The following is a 27,890-nucleotide window of genomic DNA, read 5'->3' as shown; positions in this document are numbered from 1 at the left end:
CAGACAGTCCCCCTATCCATCCAAACCAAGAAAGTAGTTTTCTGAGAAGTAAGCAACGCCTTATGGCAGTGGTCGGCAAACTGCGGCTCGGCAAACCGTGGCTCGTGAGCCACATGCGGCTCTTTGGCCCCTTGAGTGTGGCTCTTCCACAAAATACCAGCTCTTCCACAAAATACCGACTTCTGCGCATGGGCCACGAAGTTTCAATCGCACTGTACGAGTGCATCCGCACGTGGTATTTTGTGGAAGAGCCACACTCAAGGGGCCAAAGAGCATGTGGCTTGAGAGCCGCGGTTTGCCAACCACGGCCCTATGGGAGCTGGGGAAAGCCACACCCATTTCTGTGCCTTGGTTTCCCCATTTGTAAAGTGGGAAGAGGGAAGCCCTAATGTGATGCTGTTAGAAAGGAGACAAACACAGGTGGATGAAGCCAAGAAGAGGAACAAAGAAGTGAGGTCCCAAGCCCTGGAGAGGTTTAGGTGACAGGGGCATGTTCCAGGAGAGGAACTTGAAAGGGACCCCCACAAGCATCTTGGGCCTCTGGTCCTAAAAATGACACCCGTCTCTGAGATCACTTCCAGGGCCAAAGTGCCACTTGCCTCTCTTTATCAGGTGCTAAGCATGACTGAGTTGGGCACAGTGATGGGTGTCCCTGGGGCTGCAGGGCCCAGGAGACACGGGAAGTCAGAACCTTGGGGTAGAGAGAGAGAGAAACTTCAAATTTGCCAGGGTTGTGACAGGCCGATGTATGGAAACACAGGGTTCCAAGGGAGAGGCAAAGGACTGACAGGGATGCTGGGAGGAGGATTCAGGAAGATGTCTTGGGAAGAGAAAGAGGTTGTTACAACCTCCTTCTTGACCCTGAATGGACAAGGGACCAGCCCAGGCCAGAGGGGAGTGAGTGAGGGGATGGATGGAAAGATTGATGAGGGGATAAATAGATGAATGATTGAAGGAAGGGAGAGAGGGAGGCAGAGAGGGAGAGAGGTAAATGTGTATGTATATGTGAATAAATGTGTTCATGGATGGTGGTTGGAGAGGCGGGAGAAGGATAGATACGTGAATGTAAGAATGAGTGGGTTGCCTCCACCCACAACAGACGTCTGTAGGACAGACCAGATAAATGTGAATGGAGATCTTACTTTGTGGCACAGGAAGTGCAGCCAATATGAAAGTGACAGGGAGGCTCTGTCCAGGGAGTGTTCCTTTGAGTCAGGAGAGATCCGTGATGGATGGGCAGCCTTGATAAATGTGACGGTCCAGACACTGGGTGAGGTGGGGTGGGGTGGGGTGGAGAAGTGCCTGTGGCAGGGGGAGATCCACTGTGGTGGCTTTTGATGAAGAGAGAGAACTTGGGGTTCCCAGGTCCCCAGGGAAGCCACAGCCTTTGTAGAAACCCATCTTGCTTTCAGATAAAAAGTTCTTTCCTGGTTGGGGGACAGATGAGCATGCAATTGCTGTCCCTTGCTGTGGGAATTAGGCTGGAATCTGAGATGGAATTCCCATCCTGCACAGGCCAGGGCATGGTGCCTGGGGACAGAACAAGGCTTTGACCTGGAGACCCCTCTGTGGACAGAGGATGCCCCTCTCTGAGTCTTGGTTTCCTCATGGGTGAAATGGGACATGATGGCATTGGCAGCTGTACATGACGTCAAGGGCCTGGATCTGGGCCCACCTGCCCTCTGGGGGACCTCCTGGGGTAGGTTCTATGAGCACAGATCCTGATCTGTGAGTCATTCTCCCTGGGGGCTCTGCTGGGCAGCCCAGCTGCCTACCCTGGGCTGGGCTGGAGCAGCTGGTGGGGTTGAGGGTGGAAACTCCATCTGGGGCCCCATCTGGAAATGCCCAAACTCAGCTCAGTCTAGACCCCAGGGCTGCACAGAGGGGCCCCAGCCCTCAGCCCACATCTACTCCCCATCTCTACAGAGAGGAGCTGGCTTGCAGCCAGACTGCCATGGTTCAAACCCCATCTCCATCACTAGGCCTGTGACTTCCCTTGTTTATCTAGGCCTCCGTTCTCGCATGTGTAAAATGGGCTGGTAATAAAATCCACTTCATGAGGCTGTTGGGATAATTAGATGAGTGGTCTGGACCTGTGTCCAGGGCTCTGCGAGCCTGAGGTTGTGAAGCTAAAGAGGAGTCCACCTCCCTCACCAGCACCTCATACAGTGGGAGGTGACCTAGTCGGGGCTAGAAGTGGCATCTCTCACCAGAGAGAGAGAGACCCTCAGGGGCTGGCCATTCTCCCAGGAAGAAGCCCTGATTTTGTTTTTATTTTTTCTGTCTACCCAAGCTTCCCCCAGGAGCTGAGCAGGCGGACAGCCTCTTTCTGTCCTGGCCAGTGCTTCTGGTGGGCCGGGCTGTGGGCAGGCAGACGGGTGTTGGGTTTAGGCCTCTGGGGAAATGGGGGAGGATGTGGGCCCGCCCTCGCCTCCCGCCCACCTTCCTCCCTCTTAGGCTCAGCCTCTCCCCTCCCAGATCAGCCTCTGGACACAGGACAGGCCCCAGGGCTCCCGGCAACCCAGCTGTGTGCTTTCCTTCACAGGCGGACACCGCTTGCCTGTTCCACCCCAAGTGACTCACTGTTGCCCTGGCCCCTAGCCACTGCCGTCTCCTGGCAGGAGGTGGGCACTAGGTTATACAGAAGCCACAGTCTGGTGTGCAAGGGCCTCCTGGCCAGGAGGTCTGAAGCAGTGGATGTTCAGCACACAGCGGCTGGCCCAGGAACAGCAAGGCCAGTGGCTGGGAGCTGCAGGACCTGTGGGAGCAGTGTCTCACCCTCTCCCCTGGCTTTTGGGTCTTTTCTTTCTTCTTCCCACCATGAAGAAGTAGGTGACTCCTTCCAGCCAGCCTCTGGTTGAGAGAAGACCAGGTAGGAGGGCAGTGGCCATGGGCCCATGGGCCACTCACCCCTCCACCTAGCCAGGCATGAAGGGTGGTGGCAGCGCCGTGTGGAGCCTGATGTGGAAGTACTGCATCTCCGTGAGGACCCTCAGGTACCAGGGGCATGAGTAGACTCAGCTCTGCCTAGCCACCTTCTGTCGGGAGTGCCGGAGTGGGGGGGCACCAGGCTGGCTAGTTTACCTGGCTCTAGGAGGTCCAGGACAGCCCCAGCATAGGGGGAGCAAGGATGGAGGGCAGGAAAGGCCCTGCACTCTCTGGAGAAACTCAGAATCTCTAATGAGGAGGGAGGAGAATGGAAGGATGGGCAGGGAATGTGCAGGCACTTGGCTGGGACCCTGAGTGCCTACTGGAGGATGCCAGTGGCAAATACAGTGTGGTTGGCAAACTCCCCAGTGTGCATGGGAATTGTCATTTGTTACATAACAGGGGCATTGAGCACAGCTGTGTGACTTTGACCCTGTTTTTTACCCTCTCTGAGCCTTACCTGCCCTCAAAATGAGGCTCCTACTCTTTTCTTCAGAACACAGTGTAGACTGTTTTATATGACTGTCAGTGGCAGACTCGGGTACCTGGCGGCCTAAGTTTAAAACTGGCATTGGCATTATCAGTATTGTGATGTGGCTTCACCTCTTTGGCCCGAAGTTTCCCACCTGCAGTTCCTTATAGGATTAGTGAGGAAGAATTGAGGTAACATACAAAGAACAGGCCCGGCACACCAGGCGTGAGGGAAGCGCTGACCACTGGTGTTGGTGGTGTGCTTCCCTCCAAACTGGTCAGATGGGAGGATGACGGGGTGGTAGTGGGGGTCGGGGGTCTTGCACTTGGAGTGGAGATGGGCGGGCCCAGACCAGCCAGCTGAGAGGGCCCAGACCAGCCAGCTGAGAGGACCCAGACCAGGCAGCAGGAAGCTGGGTCCCGTGTGAGCTCAGGCAACGTTGGGGCTCAGTCTCATCTGTAAAGGAGCTTGGGGTGATGCCAGGATTTACATCTGGGAGGGGCTTAAAGACATAGCCACCTATTTGGAACGCATCTCCCTGGATGCTACCTAAGAGCATATTCTTTGCTTATAGGGGAGTTTTACAAAGGGTAAGGGATTAGAAGAGTCTCCCTCTTTCTTCCCACTCTCATTACTTGGTATATATTAAAGCTTTTTTTTCTCCTTCCTTCCTCCCATCCTTCCATCCTTCCTTCCCAAAATATTTGTGACAGTTTATAGAAAATACCTATAATAAATTAAATAATAAGACATCAGGACCAGGAAGATTACAATTTAGAACAGTGTCATGATCTAGGGAGTAAAATAGAGCAGAATAGATATATGTAGCATCCTAAGGTGAAAATTGCTGAGCTTCCTGGCAGCCAAAGGAAAAGGAGAAACCCAGCTACACATTCCCTCTCACTATGACAAGAAGCCATTGTTACAATGGCTACAGTTGTCTCTGCCTCTGGGTGAGAGTGTCTGGGACCCTGACCTCTAACTCAATGGGTAGTGAGGGCTGAGGGGTTCTTTGGATGGGGGTGCCAGCTAACTGCTGTAATGAAGAGAGGAAAGCTCATCCTGGATTGAGTCAGAGGCAACCTGTCTCTCCTTAGGCCCTGGGAAAGACCTCTTGGGGGCCAGGGCAGGCGGGGGAGGAGTCCTTGGGCAGGGACGAGTGTGCCATGTGTCTTTCCTTGTAACCAATGTGGATTTTCCTGTGTCTCATTCTTTCCATGGTTTCTGGGGATTGGTGCTCTGGAAACCTCAGGGGTTGTTTACAAGATGCATGGGCCTGGCACCAGGGTCTCACCCCCCTGACAAGGAGTAGCACAGACTGGCTCCCGGAGCCCACGGACTGGCTTCTCCATGCCTCAGTTTCCTCATCCCCAGAGTGGGCATCATTGCAGAGCTACTCCACGGGGCTGTGGGGCAGAGCTTTGTGTGGCTCATGGCAAATGCTGACTGAGTGTTGTGGCCACAAGTAGCCAGACAGTGGTGACAGGCAGGCCTGCACCAAAGGGCTGCTGTGAGTACTGGCAGGGTGGCTGCTCACCATCAGTTGGGTGGGTGTGGGGACCATAATTGGCACTGGGTTTGCCCCAAACTCTCACTTAGCACCCATAAGTACAGGGCACCTCCAAGGTTAGTTGGGGAGGATGGACCTTGAGAGGCTCCAGGAACACACTCTGCTCTTCAGACCCATACCCCATCCTGTTGGGGACCCCCAAGAGGGCTACAACAACTCCCTGAGTCAGACAGACAGAGCTGGCCCTTGTGGGGACCCTCACCCCTTCAGCTGTTGGGGGAGACCTGAGTCACAGGTCTGTGGCCCAGGCAGGGCTGGCGGCAGCCACAGGGACAAATTGGAGGGTGTGATCAGACAGCGCATAGTTTTCCACTTGCGTCTTCACATTCCCTCCCCCAATCCTCCCCTCCTTAGCCTATCGCCCCTGGCTGGGTCCTACTCACATCTGGAAAAGTGTGAGGTGTGAGTGGGGAGCAGGCTGCCACCAGCCAGCCCTGTCCCACTGCCCAGGGATTTGGTGACTGCAGCCAAGAAGGCAGGGGCAGGGTCTCTGGGACTTTGGCCTGAGGTCCCTGAGAGGGGCTCCTCTGGCTCTGACCCATCTCCTGGAAAGAACAGCTTAGCAGTTGGGCACACCAGGTCCAAAGGCAGCACCAGCCGATTGTAAGCTATGTAGTCCTAGGCAAACTGTTTAACTTCTCTGGGCCTGTTTCCTTGCTGTAAAGTGAGAACAGTGCCTGCTGAGTGGGCTTTTGGGAAGATTCCAAATGGGTTCTGTTGACTCAGCACCCAGTAGACAGCATCCCTGGGATTCCTGTCCCTTTCTTCCCTCTGAGTCTCAGCATGGAGGGAGGCAGAGTGATGAAGTGGGGAGAGCAGGGACTTGGCAGTCAGGCCTAGCTGAGTTTGAAACTTGTCTCAGCCCCTTTCTACTGCATAAAAGTCTTTCTGAGTTGTTCTGAGATTAAATGAGTTGATGCCAGGGTGGGGTGGGTGCTACATTGTGGCCCTGTCTTTGCGTACACACCTCTATTTAGCCTATGGTACTAACAACTCTTAGCCTCTGGGGTCAGACAGGAAAATCACTTTTGCATCTGGCCTTATTTCAGGAACAAAGGATTTGTGCCTTGAGGGCCAGTGGGGCATTTGAGCTGCCTGTGATGCTGGGTAGGGATAGGGTGGGGCCTCGGCTGAGCAGACCCTGCCCCCTAGTCCCTCCTACTCTGTAGTGCATCTGGGGCGGAGACCTGGGGAGCAGCTGGCAGCCAGGGTCTTGAGCTTCCAGGGAGCTTCCCCAACAATTAACCTCTTGCTGCCCCCAGTGGAGGCTTTGTACATGCACCTCCTGGGACAGGGGCTTCCAGTGTCCTAGCCTGGGCAGCTCTGATGCACAGAAATTCCTTCCTACTTGGAGCTGACACCTCTCTTCCCATGATACTTCCCCCACATAACCACACTGGGGCCTGTGCTCCAGGCCTCCTACCCATCTGCTCCCCTGTCCTGGCACAACTTGCAGTGGCCAAGACTCCCTGAGGCTGAGGATGTCTTCAGTCCCCCCCCCCCCCTCATCTCCTTTTCCTGCTAGACTATCCCTGTCCCTCTCTGGCAGGGTATAGCACCCAGCAGCATTTGACCTGCACTCCCTGGCTCTGGGCACTGCTCAGATCACACATGGATCCTTCTTGTGGCTGCTCTACCTTTGCATCCATGGGATTCATGGCTGTGTCAGCACAGCAGGCCTACCTTCCCTCTCCATCCCCCTCCAAGCTGCTCCATTGCCTGCCCCCATAAAGAGTCTTTGTGCAGGGTTGCGGACCTAATGCTGTGCCTGGCACTGTGTCAGGTACTCAATATACATCCTAACATCCACCTGTGAGGAGTACCACCCCACCAGACAAGGAACGTAGGGCTTGAGTGGCTTGCATTATTAGTTTCCTGTCATGGTTTTTGGTGAGACCCTTCTTGGTGGGTAAGGCACTTGTCCTCAGAAAGCTCAGAGCCAGCAGGGAAGTTTCATGGGCACAGGCAACTGCAGCAGGTGGTGGAAAAGGCTTAGCACCTACTGTGTGCAGGCCTGTGCTAGGCCCTGGGGGACAGCCCAGTGTAAGGTGAATGGCCTGGGCCTCATGGGGCTGACATTCAGGCAAGAGAGAAACAATAAACAAAACAAATCAATGAAGATGTCCAGAAAGGGATTAGAAGCCAGAGGCTAAAACTGGGAGAGGTGACAGAAGGGGCCATGTGACCTAGAGTGGTAACTCTCATAACTGATGAGTGGATAAACTGAATGTGGGCTTATTCATACAATGGAATGTTATGGTGTCATAAAATGAATGCAGTGTTGACGTGATATGACACGGATGAACCTTGAAAACATTGTGCTGAGTGAACTAAGCCAGACACAAAAGACTAGAGTGAATGTCCACAACAGTCAAGTCACGGAGACAGATGAGCAGCTACCTAGGGCTGAGCTCGGGGAAATGAGAATGACTGCTTAATTGATATGGGGTTTCTTTTGGGGATGATGAAAATGTTCTAAATTATGATGTTTGCACAACTCTGTGATATACTGAAATCATTGAATTGTACATGTTAAATGGGGTGAATTTTATGGAGTGTGAATTATATCTTAATAACACAGCCGTTTTTAAAAATAAAAAATAAAAAAAGGCTCATCTGAGAAAGTGGCCTTGAGATGAGTAGCAGGAAGGAGTGATCTTGCAAAGACTTGGAGAAAGGTGTTTCAAGCAAAGCGAGCTGCAGATGCAAAGGCCCTGAGGCAAGAGGGTGCCTGAAGAACAGTGGGAAGGCTGGGTAGGGGCTGGGAAGGAATGTGCACTTGGCAGGGTCTTGAGAATGTACTGGGGTGAGGGGAGAGACAGGGCAGGGTTTTAAGCAGCATAATCACAAGATGTGCTTTCTGATTTAAAACAATCACTCAGATTGCTGTGAGGAAATAGGCTATAGAGAGAGGGGCAGGGACTGGGAGTGGGGGGAGGGGGTGGAGAGACTAGTCAGGAGGCAGCAGCCACGTCCAGAGAGGATGATGGCTACCTAAAGGAGACACACAGACAGACTACCAGGCTGGCAGTGGGAATGCAACTAGGGGAGGAGGCTTCTAGGAGGAGGGACCTGGGTAAGGCCTCCAGAAATGGGGGATGGGCCAGGCAGAGGGGCAGGGATGAAAGGGCTCTCCAGGTCGTACCACCAGGGTGGGGAGCTGAGTGTATGGAGGCCTCTGAGCCCCGTCTGTCCTTGAGAGACCAGGCTGACTGCCACCCGGGTCCATTTGGGCTCAAGCTGCTTTCAGAATAAGTAGGGCAGTCTTTCTCTGGACCTGCCTTTGTCCTGCGTGCTCGGGCTGGCCTCAGTGAGAGTGTTAGCGCCAACGTGGCTGGTGACCCAGTGTGGCCTGGTGCTCTGAACAAAGCAGCCTCAAGAAACTAGAGTGGCCCCGAAACACGATAGGCCACGAGAGACTGGCCAGGAAGGGAGCTGTATTATTTATTGACCAGAGCCTCTGGGCCTGCCTGGTGACGGAGAAGCAGAAGGGGCCATTTGCACTGGCCGGACCTTGAAAGAGCCCCCTGGGCAGTGTCTGGGACCCAGCAGGAGGGCAGGTGGGGGCCCCAGGGTGCCTGGCACCCTCCCCCCAGGGTGTGGTTTCCTGGATGCTGGCTGGCTGAGCAGAGAGGAAGTCAGACGTCAGACCCGGCAGTGGGGAGGGCCCACAGCTTGTCCCCAGGGGCTGTTGGAGGCAGGCAGGGTGCTGGGGTTCCAGGAAGACCTCCACCCCATCCCCTGAGACACTGTGAGTACCTGCTGCCTGGCCCAGGGCAGGGAGGGGGGTCTCGGCTACCTGAGGAACCTGTGAGGGCTGCTGACTGTCAGGGCAGCCTTCTGTGGTTAGGGTCTTCAGGCTCCTGTCAGGGTTTATGCTACTTCTTGGAACTGTTTTCTGTGACCTCTTCTCACTACATGATGGCACTCAGGCTCAGGAACCCCAGGTATTTCCCCACAACTGCTTGGAATGCAGCCTTAGCTGCAAGAGGGATGTTCTTTCACAGCCCTGGGCATTAGACCAGCCCCGGGCCCTGGTTGGTTCTTTGCCTGGGCACCTCGCAACCACTCTAAGAAAGACGGACTCTACGCTGAGTAAACTGAGTCCTTCTGAGGTCACACAGTTGCCAGGGCCCCTGCAGTATGGTTGGTGCTGTTTCCTTCCTCAACTACTGCCTCTCACTCCCTGGAGCATAAGCTTTGAGCACACAGGGTGCAGGCAACAGAAGGCTTCCCAGGCTCCAGGACCTGTGATTCCCGCCATCCGTCAGTCCATTGGGGCTGACTCTGTGCTGAGAGGACACTGCATCGGACAGGTCTCTCTCTCAGTGCTCCCCAGGGCCATTTCCCCACCTGTGCAGTGTACCCTGGAGCCCCATGACCCACTAAAAACTTCAGCTCTTTCTGAAATAATCCAGAGTAGAGCCTTGAGGGCATTGGTGGGTGTCCCCAGGTTGGTGGGAAGCTTTGGACACACAGAATGAGATTCGGTGAGGTTCTTTGGCACTATCCCTTGGGAAGCCCCCTTTGATGAGATGGAGACCTGGGGCCACCTGTCCCTCAGGGAGTTTCCCCACTGAGTCCTGCTTCTCCATCTAACCCTCACAACAACATAGAAAGGAGAATGACTACCACTGTTGGTTATGTGGAAACGCAGGCCCAACGATGTTAGGATGTCTGCGCAGTGTCCCACAGTGGGTGTAAATTGGGGAGCTGGGGTTTAAACCCAGAATGATTCTGAGCCCCTCAGTGCATCATGTGGTCTCTGTCTTGGGGGCAGGAGCAGGGGTGAGTGAACTCACGACTTCCCTATCACTGGGTCTCAGTTTTTGCATCAGTAGTGGGCTGGACTCCAGTGCTAAAGAAGGGGCTGCCTGCCCCACTGGCCCCCAAAACTCAGGTGGGGTGGGGGGACGTTCCGCTGCAGGATGACAGCTTCAGGGCTGCTCCCTGACCTTGGTGGGCAAAGGCTCACCTCTCTGTAGAGCCCCTGATGACTCCAGTGAGCCAAGGTTGCATGAGAGTGAAAGCTGGCCCCAGCTTCAAGGCTGGAAGGACAAGAAAGAATGCACATAATGAGCACCTACTGTATGCCTGTCACTTTCCCTATGATGCCTCACCAGCAACAGCCCTTGGAGGTTCTTCATCTCCATTTTGCAGAGAATGAAACAGGTGTTGCTGGAACAGAAGATCTTTCCTAAATAAGTTAACCAAGCATGCTTCCCCCATAAACTTAGAATCTGGGACTCATCAATTGGCCAGATTCAGTGGCTTCTCATCTGCCATTGAGAGGCTTCTGGGCCTGGCTGGCATGACTCAGTGGTTGAGCATTGACCTATGAACCAAGAGGTCGCTGGTTCAGTTCCTGGTCAGGGCACATGCCCGGGTTGTAGGCTCGATCCCTGATGTGGGGTGTGCAAGAGGCAGCTGACCAATGATTCTGTCTCATCATTGATGTTTCTATCTCTCTCTCCCTCTCCCTTCCTCTCTGAAATAAATTAAAAAAAAATTTTTTTAATAGAGGCTGCTGGGATGCAGGCTGTGGCAGAGACCTATGAGGAAGTCACTATATTCAAAACAGTTGTGTGTTGAAATAACTTCCCAGCAGACTAACCATTCTGATCACACTGGCAGCCAGAAACAGAGTAAATCTGAAACCCAATGCCTGTGAAACAGGCGTACATCATAGCCACAGGCTGAGCATGCACTGAGAAGTGAAAGAACCCCTGCAAAAGGGGGTGTGCATACCACCTGCTTGTGAGCAACCAGAGGCAACCAGCTTGGTTCTGTGCTTTAATTAGTATATTTTTAAACCACTTCCAAGCTGCCCCCAAACAGTGTGTTCATGCATGGCTGAGATCACCAGGGAAAAACGGCAAAGGGTGGAAGCAGGAAGATGGAGGTCAGATCCCAGTTCCCCATTTGGTGCTTAACCTCTTGGGGATACCTCCCTGAGACTCAGTTTCCTCATCTGTAAAGTGAGGATAGTATTTCACAGGGTGAGGATTAAATAACATATGCATGAGCATGCCTGTATGCAATGAGGAAGCAATTGCTTGATAAATGTCAGTGATTATTATCCCTAAGTAAAATTAATGTTTTTGGTTTGATTATAACATTTTAAAAATTGTCATCTTTGCAATACTGGACTTGAGCCAAATGGGAAATTGTTTGGTTCAAACTATAAACCCCCAATGGCAGGAGCTAGGTCTTTTAGCCTTGTGTGCACCAGCCAGAGAGTGGTGGGAGGCCCAAGGTCGATGTCACTGGTACTTCATAGTAGTGGAGGGATGTTTAGGGGGGTCTCCAGGGGAGGCAACATTTGAGCTGGGTCTGGAGTGTGAGTAGAAACTGACCAAGTGTAGAGAGTGGAGGAGACTTTAGAACCTGTAAGTTGTGTCATGGTGTGTTTAGGGAACAGCTAACAGATTTGGGTGGCATGGGCCACCCAGAGTTGAGGCCAAAAAGGAAGGCAGGTGGACTCCAGAACCAAGTGCTAGAGTCTGTCTATGGATACAGAAGAGCCATCAGGGGCTTTGAGCAGGAAGGTTGTATTAACCAGTACTTTTTTGGTAAAAATAGAAAAATAAGAAAACCCAGACTGGTCTAAGCCAAAGACTGAATTTATTGCCTTCTATTTCTAAAATAGATAAGGCTTCAGATACACTTTGAGTCAGGGGCTTAAACTGTCTTTCCAGACTGGGTTCTCCTTTCCTGTCTCATGATCCCAATTTTGCAGCTAAGAAAACTGAGGCTTAAGGAGATGCAGTCACTTGTCCAAGGTCATACCATTAGCAAATGACCTCAAACTCTAAATCTGCTTGACCCCAAAGCCCAGGCTCTTAATGATTTGCCTCTCGGCCTTTCAGTAAGCAAATCTGAGCTTGAAAAGGATGCCTTTGGAGCTTAAATGGAGGACTGACTACAGGATGGAGACTGGTGTCCCGCCTGGAGAGAGGGGGAGCCTAAGAGATGCAGCTGTGGTACACTACAGCCCCTTGTTCTCAATGCCCTGTCAGCTTAGCTTTCATTGTTGTCATCTTCTTCTGTAGATCAATATATTTTTTATCTAATCAGCAATATATATATATATACACACACACAGACACACATGTAGTAATATGTATGTATACATACACACCCATGCACACACAAATATATATGCATAATAATTATTGTGCCTACTGGTTTCTGCTTGGGATGATCCTTAGCAGAAGGATGTGCAGTGTGAGGCTCCTGGGCCTGTAGGCTGGACTTTTGCTCAGGCACAGGGGCATTTCCTAGGGAATTTCTGGGGAAAGTGTTCCAAGGGAGGTGACCACCCACCCGACTTAGGACCAGGGTGGGAGTGGGCTGAATGGGGAAACAGCTGCTTCTCACTTCCTTTTCAGCCCTAAAACTTCCCAAGCAAGAGTCCCACTTCCCTGCTGAAACCAGTTTGGCTCAATGGATAGAGCGTCGGCCTGCGGACCAGATTCGATTCCGGTCAAGGGCATGTGCCTTGGTTGCGGGCACATCCCCAGTAGGAGATGTGCAGGAAGCAGCTGATCGATGTTTCTCTCTCATCGATGTTTCTAACTCTCTATCCCTCTCCCTTCCTCTCTGTAAAAAATCAATAAAATACATTTTTTAAAAAAGAGTCCCACCTCCCTGATGACATCACACTATGTCAAATGGTGTAATGTCAGCATTGCAAAAAAGGGAAACTCAGGCAGTGAGCATGTAGCACCCTTAAGCTTGCTGTCACCTCATGTGAGTGCAGTCCTAGACAGGCTACTGCTTTGTTGAATGAGCTAGGCAAGTCACAGGGATAACTTGGGTCTTGGTTTTACATCTGCAGAATGAACCTATAATTCCCTCACAGAGTGGACAAATGAATAAACCTTGGAAAGTCCCTGACCCAATGCCTGGCACCTTGCAGGAGTCAGTGAATGCTGGCTGTTACAATCCTTTCCTCTGTGTGGTGAACTCTCAGGAGGCATGAATGGCTATAAATGTTAAGAAAGCTGGGCCCCAAATCTAGACCTTTTGTGCAAGCTGTGTAGCCTTGGGCAGGTCACTTCACTTCTCTGGGCCTCAGTTACCTTATCTGGGAAACAGTTTACTAAGCATCACCTCTGGGTCACTGAGAGAATTAATGGAATGCCCAGCCCATGTGATGGGATTGTCTGGCATGTCGTGTTCCCAATAGACAGTTGGACAACCCCTTCCCTCCCTGGGAGTACATCAAGTTATTTTATTTAACCAAATTCAGCTAATATCTAGTGGGCACCTACTATGTGCCAGGCACTTCTCAGAGTAGTGAAGAAGTCAAACCAAGATCCTTCCTTATCAGAGCTGACATTAGGGCAGGGGTGGGCAAACTTTTTGACTCGAGGGCCACAATGGGTTCTTAAACTGGACTGGAGGGCTGAAACAGAAGCATGGATGGAGTGTTTGTGTGAACTAATATAAATTCAAAGTAAACATCATTACATAAAAGGGTACGGCCCTTTTTTTTTTTAGTTTTATTCATTTCAAATGGGCCGGATCTGGCCCGCAGGCCGTAGTTTGCCCACGGCTGCATTAGGGGATGGGGAGACAGACAGGAAATAAGCAAACAATAGAACAAGATGCTTTTAGACATGCAAAAAGATGAAACGGTGAATAGGGTGGGGAATGACTTGGTGGAGGCTACTTCAGCTGGAGGCCAGCAAATTAAGAAAAGCATGGAAAAGGTGGAGATGGCCTGGTTGTAGAGAGAGGAGCAGGGTAAACAGCTGCACAGGAATTCAGGCTCAGAGAAGACAGGGGCCAGGGGCTTCCAGCTGCCATTCCCAGAGGAGGACATTTGAGTAGGCTGGGCCCTGCTCCCACCAGTCATGAGTGGGTGAGGGTCCCTACAGGGAGATGTTCCATCTCATTCATTAAACATTTGTTGGAGGCAGGGCCAGCTGAGGCCACCGCTGAGCAGTGATGGGGGAGGGGAGATGTCCAGCCCTGGTGGTCACAAGCCACCTGTCCTGATTGGCCTTGGAGTCCCAGACTGAGGGTGCTGAGTGGTGGTGGTGGTGGTGGAAGAGTGCTGCAGGGAGAGGAAGCTGGATTCAGCCCCAAACTTCAGAACCACTAAGAACCACGTAAGTAACCACACAGGCAGAAGCTGTGGCACCCAGGCAGTCTCACTATAATGAATGTGGTGTACATTTCATCTGCAAGTCCCAGCACTGCCCTACTCCATGTGCCCACATGGACACTGGGCTCTGGCTTCCTCACACAAATAATAGTAACAGCTGTTGCTATTGGAGCATCTGGGGGTGCCAGACACTGTAAGGCTCTTTACACACGGTAGGCTTTTCAGTGACTTGCCATTCTCTGAGTACCCACTGTGCGTCCAGGCCATTTAATTCACACAACAATCCTGTCAAGTAAGCATATCTGCCCTATTTTGCAGATGGGAAAGTGAGGCAAACCACTTTCTCGCCAATCAGAAAGTGGCAGCATCAGAATGGGGACTGACCTCTCCTTAGGGGTGTGTAGCTTGACCAGTGTGGTGGGTAGTATAGGTGGAGAGAGGCTCACATGCTCCTCATCCTGGCACTCACCTTCCTCCCAGTGGCAGCTGGCCTCCAGCTGGGGCTCCCACTGCTCCATCATCTGGGTGATTGAAATGGCTGTTGGGCCACTTATGGGGGAAAGGCACCGCCTGGTGCATCTGGATGCTGTGTCAGCTGAAGGTGGAGTCTGCTGCCTACAGGGTCGTGGTTTCTGGATAACAGGGAGGATTAGGAAGCTGGGTCTGGGCGAGGGCAGGTCCTGGCAAGGGGGACTTTAGGCAAGTCTCTTCACTCCTGAGTCCGCTTCCTCACCTTTGAAAGGAGAGAAGAACACCGACCAATGGCAAGGGTTCAGAATCCATCATGTGACTGCTCTAGGAGAGGCCAGTGGTGGGGCTGCTGCTCAGCACCCACCAGAGCCTGCCTAACACAGACCTTAGGCGCCTCCCAAAGGCTGCTTCTCCCCTGTCCCACTCAGGTCTCCGTTCTGTTTAAAGGGCAGATAAGTTCCAGTGGGAGCTGTGGAGACTGCTTGTGGACACCACGCCTCAGGCCCCCTGCCTTGGGTCCAGCAACACCTTGGCAACCTGCTTCTACCTCCTGGGGCCCTGGGCTGGCATGAGATGTGGCACCCCCAGGCAGCCTCACTATGATGAATGTGGTGTGTGTGTTTCAGTTGGCTTTGCTGTGTAGTGGCTTACAGCAGCAGTGGTTTCTTATTGTTCGTGATGATGCTAGTTGGAAAATCTGGGGCAGACCTGCTGGTTCCCTGGGCTCATTCGTTGTTTCACTCCTCTAGAGGGTCCAAGATGTCTCCACTCACATGGTGCACTGGCCTCTCAATGGAAGGTCAGCTTCCGTCCACGCAGTCGGAGGGCAGGCCCCGAGAGTACTGAGGTGGGGCTGTAAGGCACAGCCTCGGAACTGGCTCCATCCAGCATTATTTCTGCCACATTCTATTGTGCAAAGAAAGTCATGTGGCCAAAGAGAGAGGAAATGGACCCCCTATGGGGAGAGAAGGATAGGACAAGTCCCACCGTGGAGAGGCCTGGGTACCAGGATGAGGGAAATCTGTGGCCATATTTTGCAACCACAAAGTATGTATCATTAGGATTTTACTGGGTTCTTATCTTACAAAGGTTGGGGTAAGGGAAGCAGGTCTCACATCATGTATACAAAGCCAAAACTACCCTGGTAATTTACCTTTCAGAGCTCTTCAGTTGCCCATTGTACTGGTTTGTATACCCCACCCTACAGGGAGCTTCATGCTCATGTAAGCCTGTGAGTCTCTGAGCAGGACCAGATGAGGGAACCAAGGCTTGCCCAAGCATTTCAGCCTTTGTGGTGAGAAAGGGACCCTAAATCCCAGCTGTGAATAGAAGGGGGTCTAGCCTGGCTGGCATGGCTCAGTGGTTGAGCATCGACCTATGAACCAGGAAGTCACGGTTTGATTCCTGGTCAGGACACATGCCCGGGTTGTGGTCTCAATCCCCAATGTGGAGTCTGCAGGAGGCAGCCGATCAATGATTCTCTCTCATCATTGTTGTTTCTATCTCTCACTCTCCCTTCCTCTCTGAAATCAATAAAAATATATATTAAAAAAATAGAAGGGGCCCTAGGTGGTTTGGCTCAGTGGATAGAGCGTCGGCCTGTGGGCTGAAGGGTCCCAGGTTCAATTCCAGTCAAGGGCACATGCCCGGTTGGCAGGCTCGATCCCCAGTGGGGAGCGTGCAGGAGACAGCTGATCAGTGATTCTCTCTCATCGTTGATGTTTCTCTCTCTCTCCCTCTCCCTTCCTCTCTGAAATCAATAAAAATATATTTTTTAAAAAAAAAATAGAAGGTGTCTAAACCAGCAGCTCCCCTTCAGTGTCGCTCCCATCTCTGTTCCCACTGAGCCTCCAGAGCAGCACTGCCCAGGACAGAAGCCACAGTCCACAGGGCTAGTTAGATTTTAACTAGTTAAAATTAAATAACAATATTTAATTTAAAAACTCAGTTCCCCATTTGCACTAACTATATTCTTAGTGCTCAGTGGCCTCATAGCTAAGAAGTGGAGAGTCAAGGTTCAGCTGGCCTGAGCCCAGCCCAGCCCCCTTGGTGCAGCCACCCACCTTCAAGGTTACCTGGGCCCTGAGCAGGCTGCTTGGGACATAGGAGTAACTCAGCCTCATCTCCGTCACTGCCCTTGCTGGGGGCAGATGAGCTGGTAACAGTGGTGCCAGGGTATGAACATGGTCAGTGGGGCTGGGCACCCCTCCCGAGGGCCTGGCTGTGACCCACCCTGCCTCAGTGCAGACAGGACCAGGGACATGTGCTGAGGTGGGGCCCTCACCTTTTAGAGCCCTTCAGTCCAACCCTGTTCTCCCCACCACTAGTGAGGGGCTCCATGTATACACCCCAGTAATGGGAGGGTGCCTTGTCATCACCAAAAATTGTGAGAAACTTCCTCAGTATCCCCACACAAACACCTAAGTGTTAGTATCCATAAAAAAATATATAAGCCACTAAGAACCCATTTCAGATGAACTTGAAATCTATGAATTTTAGTCATTGCAGCAGCATTTATTTTGGTTTGAAAGATGTTAATGTGTGAAATATAGTAATGGTTTAGTCTGTCAGTCATGTTGTATGTGTATATGGAATGCAAGATCCCTAAAATAATTCAAGGCTCCAAACTTAGGAATCTCTAAAACCTCCAGGTGCAGAAATCTCTGAGCATGAGAGGTCTGGAGTAGGATGGAGTGTGGGGCTGGGGAAGGCTACCTCAGAGATCTCCTTGTGCCAGCCCTCTGGATAGCTTCACTCTGGTTTCTGAGGTGGGAGGGAGTGACATGCCCCCTCCCTGCATCCCCTCCCATGCGCAGCCCTCAGCTCCCCTCCCTAACACTCTCTCTTGCTGTTTATGTTCTGAGCTCAACTGTTGAGGTGGCCCAGGGTATTTGCCTGTTCCCTCTAGCTGTGAGCCTCCGAGTTGAAAGCTGTGACCTTCTTTGCTGTGTGGGGACAAAAGTTGACTTTTTTATAATCTAGGGGAAGAGAGATGATTCAGACACCAATTCTTGCCCTCCAGGGCACTTTGTCTGGTGGGAGCTGGAGACCAAGCATAGTTTAGGGGTTGCCCTTCCCTCTGCTCTTGTGTTTCTGGCTCATGGCTGAGCCCTTGCACATAATAGTCATTTAAGTCAATATTTACTGGGTGAATGAATGAATGAATGAATGGGCACAAAGGGCCTGTGTCCCAACCCTGCCCTCTGACTTCTGGGAGTCCCACACACGTGATGAGAAGGGACACCACCTATGGGAGTTTTAGTCACAACTAAATCAGTGCTTTCTCTCCTTTTGGGGTCCATGGGTTTTTTATGTGTGGATTCTTTGAGAGTTGCAAGAGTTATTTTATAATAATTTCAATCTTCAGTAAGACTTGCAAAATAATACAGAACAAATCTACCATGTACCCTTCACCCAAAATTCATCATCAGTAAAGTTTCACCAAATTTCACTCTCTCTTTGTCTCCTGGAGCTGTTTGAGAGGAGGCTGCAAACACAACAGCGATGGCTTTTACTGCTGAGTAAGGACATTCTCTTATATAACCACTAGAGGCCTGGTGCACGAAATTTGTGCAAGGGGCTCAGCCCTTGCAGCCCCAGCTTCGTGCAAGAGTAGGCCTTCCTTCCCCTGGCTGCCAGCACTGGCTTCCCTCTGGCACCCAGGACCTGGGCTTCCCTCCTCTGGCCGCCTGCAGGCACCTGGGACCCTGGCTGGCTTCCCTCTGGCCTGGGCTTCATCAGGAAGGACGTCCAGAGACATCCTGTTTAATTAGCAGATTACCCTTTTATTATGATAGATGATCCAATAGCCAAATTCAGGGAGTTTAACGTTGACACTATACTAGAATTTATATACAATTTATAGTCAAATTTTACCAGTTATCCCAATAATGTTCTTTATGTCACTTTTTTACCCCAATCTAAGAGAGAGAGAGAGAGAGAGAAACATTGATGCGAGAGGGACACATATTGATTGGTTGCCTTCTGCATGCACGCTGACTCAGGAATCAAAGCTGCAACTCAGGTACATGCCCTTAACCAGGAATCAAACTCACAGCCCTTTGATGTGTGGGCCAATGCTCTAACTAGCCAGGGCTGTACGTACATTCTGGCGTTCATCCACTCATCTATTGATGGTCATTGAGTTGCTTCCATATCTTGGCTATTGTAAATAATGCAGTGAACATAGGGGTGCATATATTATTTTGAATTAGTCTTTTGGGTTTCTTTGAATATATACTCAGAAGTGGAATCACTGGATCAAATGGCAGATCCATCTTTAATTTTTTGAGGAACCTCCACACTGTTATCCAGAGTGGTTGCACCAATCTGCATTCCCACCAACAGTGCACAAGAGTTTCCTTTTCTCCATTTATTTATTGACTAGTGGCCCGGTGCACAAAATTCATGCACATTAAAAGGGAATTAATTACAGCAAATGTTGCTATTTGCCCTTTCTCTATAATAGAAGTGTCAGAAATGAAAGAAAATTACTAAAATGTATATGAAAATCTCCCTCCTGTCAGAGTCTGGGGTGCACCATGGGATCCAGAGTCAAGTCCCTGCCTACCCGCATGTGCCTCGAAATCACGCAAGACCCAGACCCAGCTGGCCCCACCCCTGTCAAGCCCCGCAGGGCAGAAGGCACAACCTCAGGTCCCCCCGCCCCGGTGCCAGGGCAGAGGGCACGACCTCAGGTCCCCTGGCCCCAGAGCCAGAGTGGGGGCCACGGCCTCAGGTCCCCCGACCCAGCCTCAGGTCCCCCAGCCCAGCCTCAGGTCCCATCGCCCTGGTGCAAGGGCATGAGGGCGCGACGATCATTTGCATATTAGCTCTTTATTATATAGTAGTGGTTCTCAACCTGTGGGTCGAAACCCCTTTGGGAGTCAAACGACCCTTTCACAGGGGTTGCCTAAGACCATCAGAAAACATATATAATTATATATTGTTTTTGTGATTAATCACTATGCTTTAATTATGTTCAATTTGTAACAATGAAAATACATCCTGCATATCAGATATTTACATTATGATTCATAACAGTAACAACATTACAGTTATGAAGTAGCAACGAAAATAATTTTATGGTTGGGGTCACCACAACATGAAGGGTCATGGCATTAAGAAGGTTGAGAATTGTTGTTATATAGGATGATATCCATTCTGACAAGTGTGAGGTGATATCTCATTATGCTTTTAATTTGCATTTCTCTGATGTTTAGTGATGGTAAGCATCATTTCATATGTCCATTGGCCATACGTAAATCCTTTTTGGAGAAATGTCTATTCAGGTCCCTTACCCATTTTTTTAATTGGATTATTTGGGTTTTTGGTGTTGAATTGTCTGAGTTCTTTATAAATTTTGAATATTAACCCTATATTGAATGTATCATTGGTGAATATCTTATTCCATTCAGTAGGTTGTCTTTTTCTTGATGATGATTGTTTCCTTTGCTGTGCAAAAACTTTTTAGTTTAATGTCCAATTTCTTAAATTTTTTTTATGTTGTTTCCCTTGACCAAGGAGATACATGAGAAAAAAATATTGCTAAGAGCTATGTTAAAGAGTTACTGCCTATGCTTTCTACTAGGAATTTTATAGTTTCAGGTCTTCTATTTATGTCTTTAATTCATTTTTGTATATGGTGTAAGAAGGTGATCTAGTTTCATTTTTTTAATGTATTTGTCCATCTTTTCCAATACCACTTACTAAATTTTTACCCCATTGTATATTCTTGCTTCCTTTGTCATAGATTAATTGGCTCTCTAGGTGTGGGTTTATCTCTGGGCCCTCTTCAAGGTTCCATTGATCTTTGCCAGTACCAGACTGTTTTTATTATTATGGCCTTGAAGTATTGTTTGATATCAGGTAGTGTGATACCTCCCACTTTGTTCTTCTTTTTCAAGATTGCTGTCATTATTCAGGGTATTTTGTGTTTCCAAACAAATTTTTGGATTATTTGTTGTAGTTCTGTGAAATACTCCCTTGTTATTTTGTTAAGAATGGCATTGAATCTATAGTTTGCTTTGGGTAGTATAGACATTTTAATAATGTTAATTTTTCCTATCCATGAGCACAGTGTATGCCTCCACTTATTTGTATTTTCCACATTGAAGACTTTTTCTTCAATCTTATATTCTGAATATAGATCTTTTACCTCCTAGGTTAAATTTATTCATAGGTGGGATTTTTATGCAATTGCAAATGAGATTGTTTTCTCACTTTTTCTTTGTGATATTTCATGATTGATGTATAAAAATTTCTGAATATTTATTTTGTATCTTGCTACTTTCTGAATTCATTTATCAGTTCTAATAGTTTTTCATTGAATATTCCAGGTTTTCTATATGCAGTATCATGTGACCTGCAAATAAGGACAGTTTTATCACTTTCTTTCCAATTTGATACATTTTATTTCTTCTTCTTGGCTGATTGCTGTGGCTAGGACTTCCAATACTATATTGAATAAAAGTAGTGAAAATGGAAATCTTGTTCCTGATCTTAAAGGAAATGCTTTTATTTTTTCCCCATTGAGTATGAAGTAGGTTTTTTAAAAATCTTTATTGTTGAAAGTATTACAAATGCCCCCTGTTTTCTCCCATTAACCCCTTATAGCCAACCCCTGCCCCAGGCCTTCACCACCCTACTGTCTGCGCCCATGAGTTATGCATATATGCATACAACTTCTTTGGTTGATCTCTTCCCACCCACTCACCCACCCACCCCTGCCTTCCCTCTGAGATTCCACAGTCTATTCCATGCTTCTATATCTCTGTATTTATTTTGTTCAACAGTTTATTTTGTTCATTAGATTTCACATATGAGTGAGATCATGTGATACTTGTCTTTCTCTGACTGTTTTATTTAGCTTAGCATAATACTCTCCAGGTCCATCAATGTTGTCTCAAAGGGTAAGAGATCCTTCTTTCTTACTGCTGCATAGAATCCCATGGTGTATATGTACCACAGCTTCTTTATCCACTCATCTACTGATGGGCACTTGAGTTGTTTCCAGATCTTAGCTATTGTAAATTATGCTGCTATGAACATAAGGATGCATACATTCCTTCTGATTGGTGTTTCAGGTTTCTTAGGATACATTCCTAGAAGTGGGATCACTGGGTCAAATGGCAGTTCCATTGTTAATTTTTTGAGGAAACTCCATACTGTTTTCCATAATGGCTGTACCAGTCTACATTCTCCCCTGCAGTGTATTAGGGTTTCCTTTTCTCCACATCCTCGCCAGCACTGGTCATTTATTGATTTGGTGATGGTAGCCATTATGACAAGTATGAAGTGATACCTCATTGTCATTTTAATTTGCATCTCTCTGATGATCGATGGCTTTGAGCATTTTTTTCATATGTCTCTTGGCCATCTGTATGTCCACTTTGGAGAAGTGTCTACCTCAGTCCTTTGCCCATTTTTTAATTGGATTGTTTATCTTTCTTTTGTTAAGCTGTATGAGTTCTTTATATATTTTGGATATTAACCCTTTATCTGAAGTGTCATTGCCAAATATGTTCTCCCATACAGTGGGCTCCCTTTTCATTTTGTTGATGGTTTTTTGTTTTGTTTTGTTTTGTTTTTTGCTGTACAGAATCTTTTTATTTTGATGTAGTCCCATTTGTTTATTTTCTTCTTAGTTTCCTTTTTTCCTAGACAGTGGTCGGCAAGCTCATTAGTCAACAGAGCCAAATATCAACAGTACAATGATTGAAATTTCTTTTGAGAGCCAAATTTTTTAAACTTAAACTATATAGGTAGGTACATTGTTATTAACTTAATTAGGGTACTCCTAAGGCTTAGGAAGAGCCACACTCAAGGGGCCAAAGAGCCACATGTGGCTCACGAGCCACAGTTTGCCAACCACGGCTAAGAGATGTATCCACAAACATATTGCTAAGAGAGATGTCTGAGATTTTGCTGCCTATGGTTTCTTCTAGGATTTTTACATCTTTCATTTAAGACTTTTACCCATTTTGAGTTCATTCTTTTTATCCATTTTATCTTTTTGAGTTTATTCTTATGTATAGCTTTGGGTTTTTAGCATGTACCTGTCCAATTTTCCCAACACCATTTATTTATCTTTTAAAAAAATATTTTTATTGATTTCAAAGAGGCAGGGAGAGCTCTGAACAGATAAAAACATCAATGATGAGAGAGAATCATTGATCTGCTGCCTTCTGCACACCTTATCCTGGGGATTAAGCCTGCAACCCAGGTATATGCCCAGACCAGGAATCGAGCCATAACCTCCTGATTTCTAGGTCAACACTCAACCACTGAGCCATGCAGGCAGGGCCCAACACCATTTATTGAAGAGACTCTCTTAACTCCATTGTATGCTCTTGCTTCCTTTGTAAAATATTAATTAATTGGCTTGGTTCAATTTCTGGGGTCTCTTTTTGTTATATTGATCTATATGTCTGTACTTGTGTCAGTACCAGGCTGTTTTGATTATGGTGGCTTTGGAGTATAACTTGAGATCTGGTATTGTGATTCCTCCAACTTTGTTTTTCTCTCCCAAGATTGCTGCAGTTATTCAGGGTCTTTTTTGATTCCATATAAATTTTTGGAGTATTTTTTCTACCTCTATGAAATATGCTGTTGGTATTTTAATAGGGATTGCATTGAATCTGTAGATTGCCTTGAAGAGTGTAGACATTTTAATGATGTTGATTCTACCAATCCATGAACGCAGTATATTCTTCCACTTGTTTATATCTTCCTGTAGTTTTCTGAGTACAGGTATTTTGCCTCCTTGGTTAAGTTTATTCTTAAGTATTTTAAATTTTTTTATTGCAGTGGTAAATGGAATTGTTTGTTTAGTTTCTCTTTCCAAGAATTCATTGTTGGTGTATAAAAAAGCCATCAATTTTGGGGTGTTGATTTTGTATCCTGCTACATTGCAAAATTCATTTTTTAAATCTAATAGTTTTTTGGTGGAGTCTTTAGTGTTTTCTATGTACAATATCATGTCATCTGTAGATAATGAGAATTTTACTTCCTCCTTTCCAATTTGGATGCCTTTTCTTTCTTCTTGTCTGATCACTGCGGCTAGGACTTCCTGTACTATGTTGAATAAGAGTGGTGAAAGCGGACGTCCCTGTCTTTTTGCTGTTCTTAGGGGAAATGGTTTTAATTTTTGCCCATTGAGTATGATGTTGACTGTAGATTTGTCATGTATGGCCTTTATCAGGTTGAAATATGCTCCCTCTATTCCCACTTAGCTGAGAATTTTTATCAAAAATGGGTGTTAGATTTTTTTCTACGTCGATTGATATGATCATGTGATTTTTGTCTTTCAATTTGTTTATGTGATGTATGGCGTTTATTGATTTTCAATTATTGTACCAGCCTTGCATCCCTGGAATAAATTCCACTTGGTCATGGTGTATGATCTTTTTAATATACTGCTGGATGCGATTGGCTAATATTTTGTTGAGGATTTTAGCACCTATGTTCATCAAGGATATTGGCCTATAATTATCTTTCTTCATAGTGTCTTTATCTGGTTTTGGAATTAAGATAATGCTGGCCTCATAAAAAGAGCTTGGAAGTGTCCCTTCCTCTTGAATTTTTTTGAATAGTTTGAGTGCAGGTGTTAGTTCTTTGAATGTTTGGTAAAACTCCCCTATGAAGCCGTCCGAACCAGGGCTTTCATTTGCTGGGAGTTTTTTAATTACTTCTTCTATTTCATCAGTTGTTATTGACCTAGTCATGTTTTCTGATTCTTCCTGATTTAGTTTGGGGAGTTTGTATTTTTCTAGGAATTTTTCCATTTCATCCACATTGTCCAGCTTGTTGACATATATTTTTTCATAGTATTTTCTTACCATCCTTTGTATTTCTGTGGTGTCAGTGGTTACTTCTCCACTTTCATTTCTGATTTTATTTATTTGGGTCCTCTATGTTTGTTTCTTGGTGAGTCTGGCTAACTATTTATAAAATTTGTTTATCCTTTCAAAGAACCAGCTCTTGGTTTCATTGATATTTTTGTATTGTACTTTAGTCTCTATATCATTTATTTCTGCTCTTATCTTTAGTATTTCCTTCCTTCTACTTACTTTGGGCTTTTCTTGTTGTTCTCTTTCTAATTTTTAAGTTGTAGGGTTAAATAGTTTATTGTTGATTTTTCTTGTTTTCTTGAGGTATGCCTATAGTGCTATGAACTTCCCTCTCAGAACTGCTTTTGTGTTTCCCAGAGATTTTTGGTTGCTGTGTGTTTGTTTTTATTTGTTTCCAGGAAGTTTTATATTTCTTTATTAATCTCATTGGTAACCCATTCATCCTAATACATAAAAACCCAGGGTCCATAACAACTGACTGAAGGCTCGACCAAACACCAGAACTCAGTCCTTCAGTCAGTGCTGGGTTGCTGTGGAGACCCAGCACTGACTGCCACTAGTGCGGGCTCAGCAACCCAACACTGACTGCAGAGGTGGCTGCAGATCAGGCCCAGAGAAAGGCCGGGAGAGAGAGGCAGGGTGTGATCCACAGCCTCTATGGCAGCTGTTGATCAGCCATTGCCTCTCTCTTTCTCTCTGGAATTTGCCAGCAGCCAGGCCTCTCTATCTATTTCTCTATGGGCCTCTGTGGGGGCTGCTTATCAGTCCTGCCTCTCTGATCTGTGCACAAATTTCGTGCACTAGGCCACTAGTAGTTTAATAACATGCTACTTAGTCTCAATGTGTTGGAATGTTTTGGGGTGTTTTTATTGTAGTTGATTTCTAATTTCATTCCACTGTGATCAGAGAAGATGCTTGCTATGATTTCAATTTTTTTGAACTTGTAGAGACTGATTTTATGTCCTAACATGTAGTCTATCTTTGTGAATGATCAATGTACTCTTGAGAAGAATTTATATTCTGCTGCATTGGGGTGAAATGTTCTATAAATGCCAATTAAATCCATCTGATCCAGTGTGTCCTTTAGAGTCACTGTTTCCTTGTTAAGTTTTTCTTTTCTTCTTTTTTTTTATTAAATCTTTATTGTTCAGATTATTACATTTGTTCCTCTTTTTTTCCCCCCATAACTCCCCTCCTCCCAGTTCCCACCCCACCCTCTGCCATCACTCCCCACCCACTGTCCTCATCCATAGGTGCACGATTTTTGTCCAGTCTCTTCCCGCATCTCCCACACCCCTTCCCCCCCCCAAGAATAGTCAGTCCATCCCCTTTCTATGTCCCTGATTCTATTATAATCACCAGTTCATTCTGTTCATCAGATTATTTATTCACTTGATTCTTAGATTCACTTGTTGATAGATGCATATTTGTTGTTCATAATTTGTATCTTTACCTTTTTCTTCCTCTTCCTCTTCTTAAAGGATACCTTTCAGCACTTCATATAATCGTGGTTTGGTGGTGATGAACTCCTTTAGCTTTTCCTTATCTGTGAAGCTCTTTATCTGACCTTCAGTTCTGAATGATAGCTTTGCTGGGTAAAGTAATCTTGGTTGTAGGTTCTTGGCTTTCATCACTTTGAATATTTCTTGCCACTCCCTTCTGGCCTGCAAAGTTTCTGTTGAGAAATCAGCTGACAGTCGTATGGGTATTCCCTTGTAGGTAACTGACTGTCTTTCTCTTGCTGCTTTTAAGATTCTCTCTTTGTCTTTTGCTCTTGGCATTTTAATTATGATGTTTCTTGGTGTGGTCCTCTTTGGATTCCTTTTGTTTGGCATTCTCTGCACTTCCTGGACTTGTAAGTCTATTTCTTTCACCAGGTGGGGGAAGTTTTCTGTCATTATTTCTTCAAATAGGTTTTCAATATCTTGCTCTCTCTCATCTTCTGGCACCCCTATAATTCTGATGTTGGTGCGCTTGAAGCTGTCCCAGAGGCTCCTTACACTATCTTCGTATTTTCGGATTCTTTTTTCATTTTGCTTTTCCAGTTGGGTGTTTTTTGCTTCTTCGCATTTCAAATCTTTGACTTGGTTTTTGCGCTTCCTCTGGTCTGCTGTTCGGAGTCTGTATAGTATTCTTTATTTCAGTCAGTGTATGCTTAATTTCTAGTTGGTTCTTTATCAGAACATCGAGGGTCTCATTAGATTTCTTGTAGATCTCATTAAGTTTATCGGCTGCTTCTAGACAGTTCTTGAGAGACCTTAAAAGTGTGGTTCTAAACTCTATATCTTCCATTGACAATTTTGTACTGTTTCTTTGTCTCCGCATTTTTTATGCTTTCTTGGTGCACCCCCTAGTGGTCTTTGTGCGCAGTCTTGTTGTAGTTAAGCCTTGATTGTTGTAGTTAATACTAGGGGGATTTGACCTCCAGGCCAACTGGCTGTGAGAGTCAGCTGTGTCTGCAGTGGAAAAACTTCTGTCCTCTGGGGAGGTGCTAATCTAGCCTTTGCCTGAGGCTATCCTGCAATGCCTCTGCGCAGGGCTTGGGCGGGGCGGGTCGCACGGGATCAACAGAGCGGGTGGAGCGAGCAGTTATGGCTGCTTTCAGTCCCATCCCCAGAGGCTCTGCCTCTCAAAGTCCCAGCAACTGCTGCAAATCTCGGAGAGAAAGCTGCCCTCGCGTTCCGACTGATGCCAGACAGTCCCGCTTCTCCCGTTTGAGTCTGGGTCCCTAGAGACTCGCCCAGAACTGGAGCTCAGGGCCTGAGCCTCCCTCCCAATTGAAAACAACAACCATGCCCTCAGCTACCAGCCTGCTCTGTGCGCACCTCCGCACCTTTGTATTTTCCGCACTTCGCCTCCTCTGAGTCTCAGTATGCTGTTCTCTTTCCCTCTAGTTGAATAATTTCCCCTCAGCCAGCTTTACTGTGGTTCTGGATGATGTCTGTTCCGTCTTTTAGTTGTATTTTTGAAGTGGTTGTGCAAGGCAGCATTCTCCGGTGTTTACCTATGCTGCCATCTTGGTTCTCTCCTCACAGATGCTCTTCCACTTCCTTCCCCTTGAATGCTCCCTTGTTAAGTTTTTGTCTGGAAGATCTATCCAGTGAAGTCAGCAGGGTGTTAAAGTCCATTGTTATCAATCTCTCTGTTAAATCCTCTACAAGTTCTTTTTAATGTATTTAGGTGCTCCTATGTTGGGTTCATATATGTTTACCAGGGTATTATCCTTCCGTTGAATTGATCCCTTTAGTCTTATATAGTGACCTTTGTTGTCTTTTGTGATGGCCTTCATTTTAAAGTCTATTTTGGCCCTAACTGGTTTGGCTCAGTGGATAGTCAGCCTGCGGACTGAAGGGTCCCAGGTTCAATTCCGGTCAAGGGCACGTACCTTGGTTGCAGGCACATACCCAGTAGAGGGTGTGCAGGAGGCAGCTGATCGATGTTTCTAACTCTCTATCTCTCTCCCTTCCTCTCTGTAAAGTCTAT

General features: G+C 47.5%; 1 protein-coding gene across 5 annotated transcripts in view; it reads left to right on the top strand.

Annotated features, from left to right (window-relative positions):
• Nucleotides 1-27,890, top strand: part of IQSEC1 (IQ motif and Sec7 domain ArfGEF 1) — a 400,627-nt gene that overhangs the window by 253,428 nt on the left and 119,309 nt on the right. The window contains exon 1 of one of the 5 annotated variants that reach the window (XM_036352257.1): nt 8,614-8,721. The exons of the other annotated variants lie outside the window; for them this stretch is intronic. The gene's annotated coding sequence lies outside the window, so the exon portion shown is untranslated. Of the gene's footprint in view, nt 1-8,613; nt 8,722-27,890 lie in introns of those variants that run through there. 5 annotated transcript variants of the gene reach the window in all.

The sequence above is a fragment of the Myotis myotis genome, unplaced genomic scaffold (genome assembly GCF_014108235.1).
Source record: "Myotis myotis isolate mMyoMyo1 unplaced genomic scaffold, mMyoMyo1.p scaffold_m19_p_2, whole genome shotgun sequence".
NCBI classification, from domain to species: Eukaryota; Metazoa; Chordata; class Mammalia; order Chiroptera; family Vespertilionidae; genus Myotis; species Myotis myotis.
This window is presented reverse-complemented; position numbering and strand designations above follow the sequence as displayed.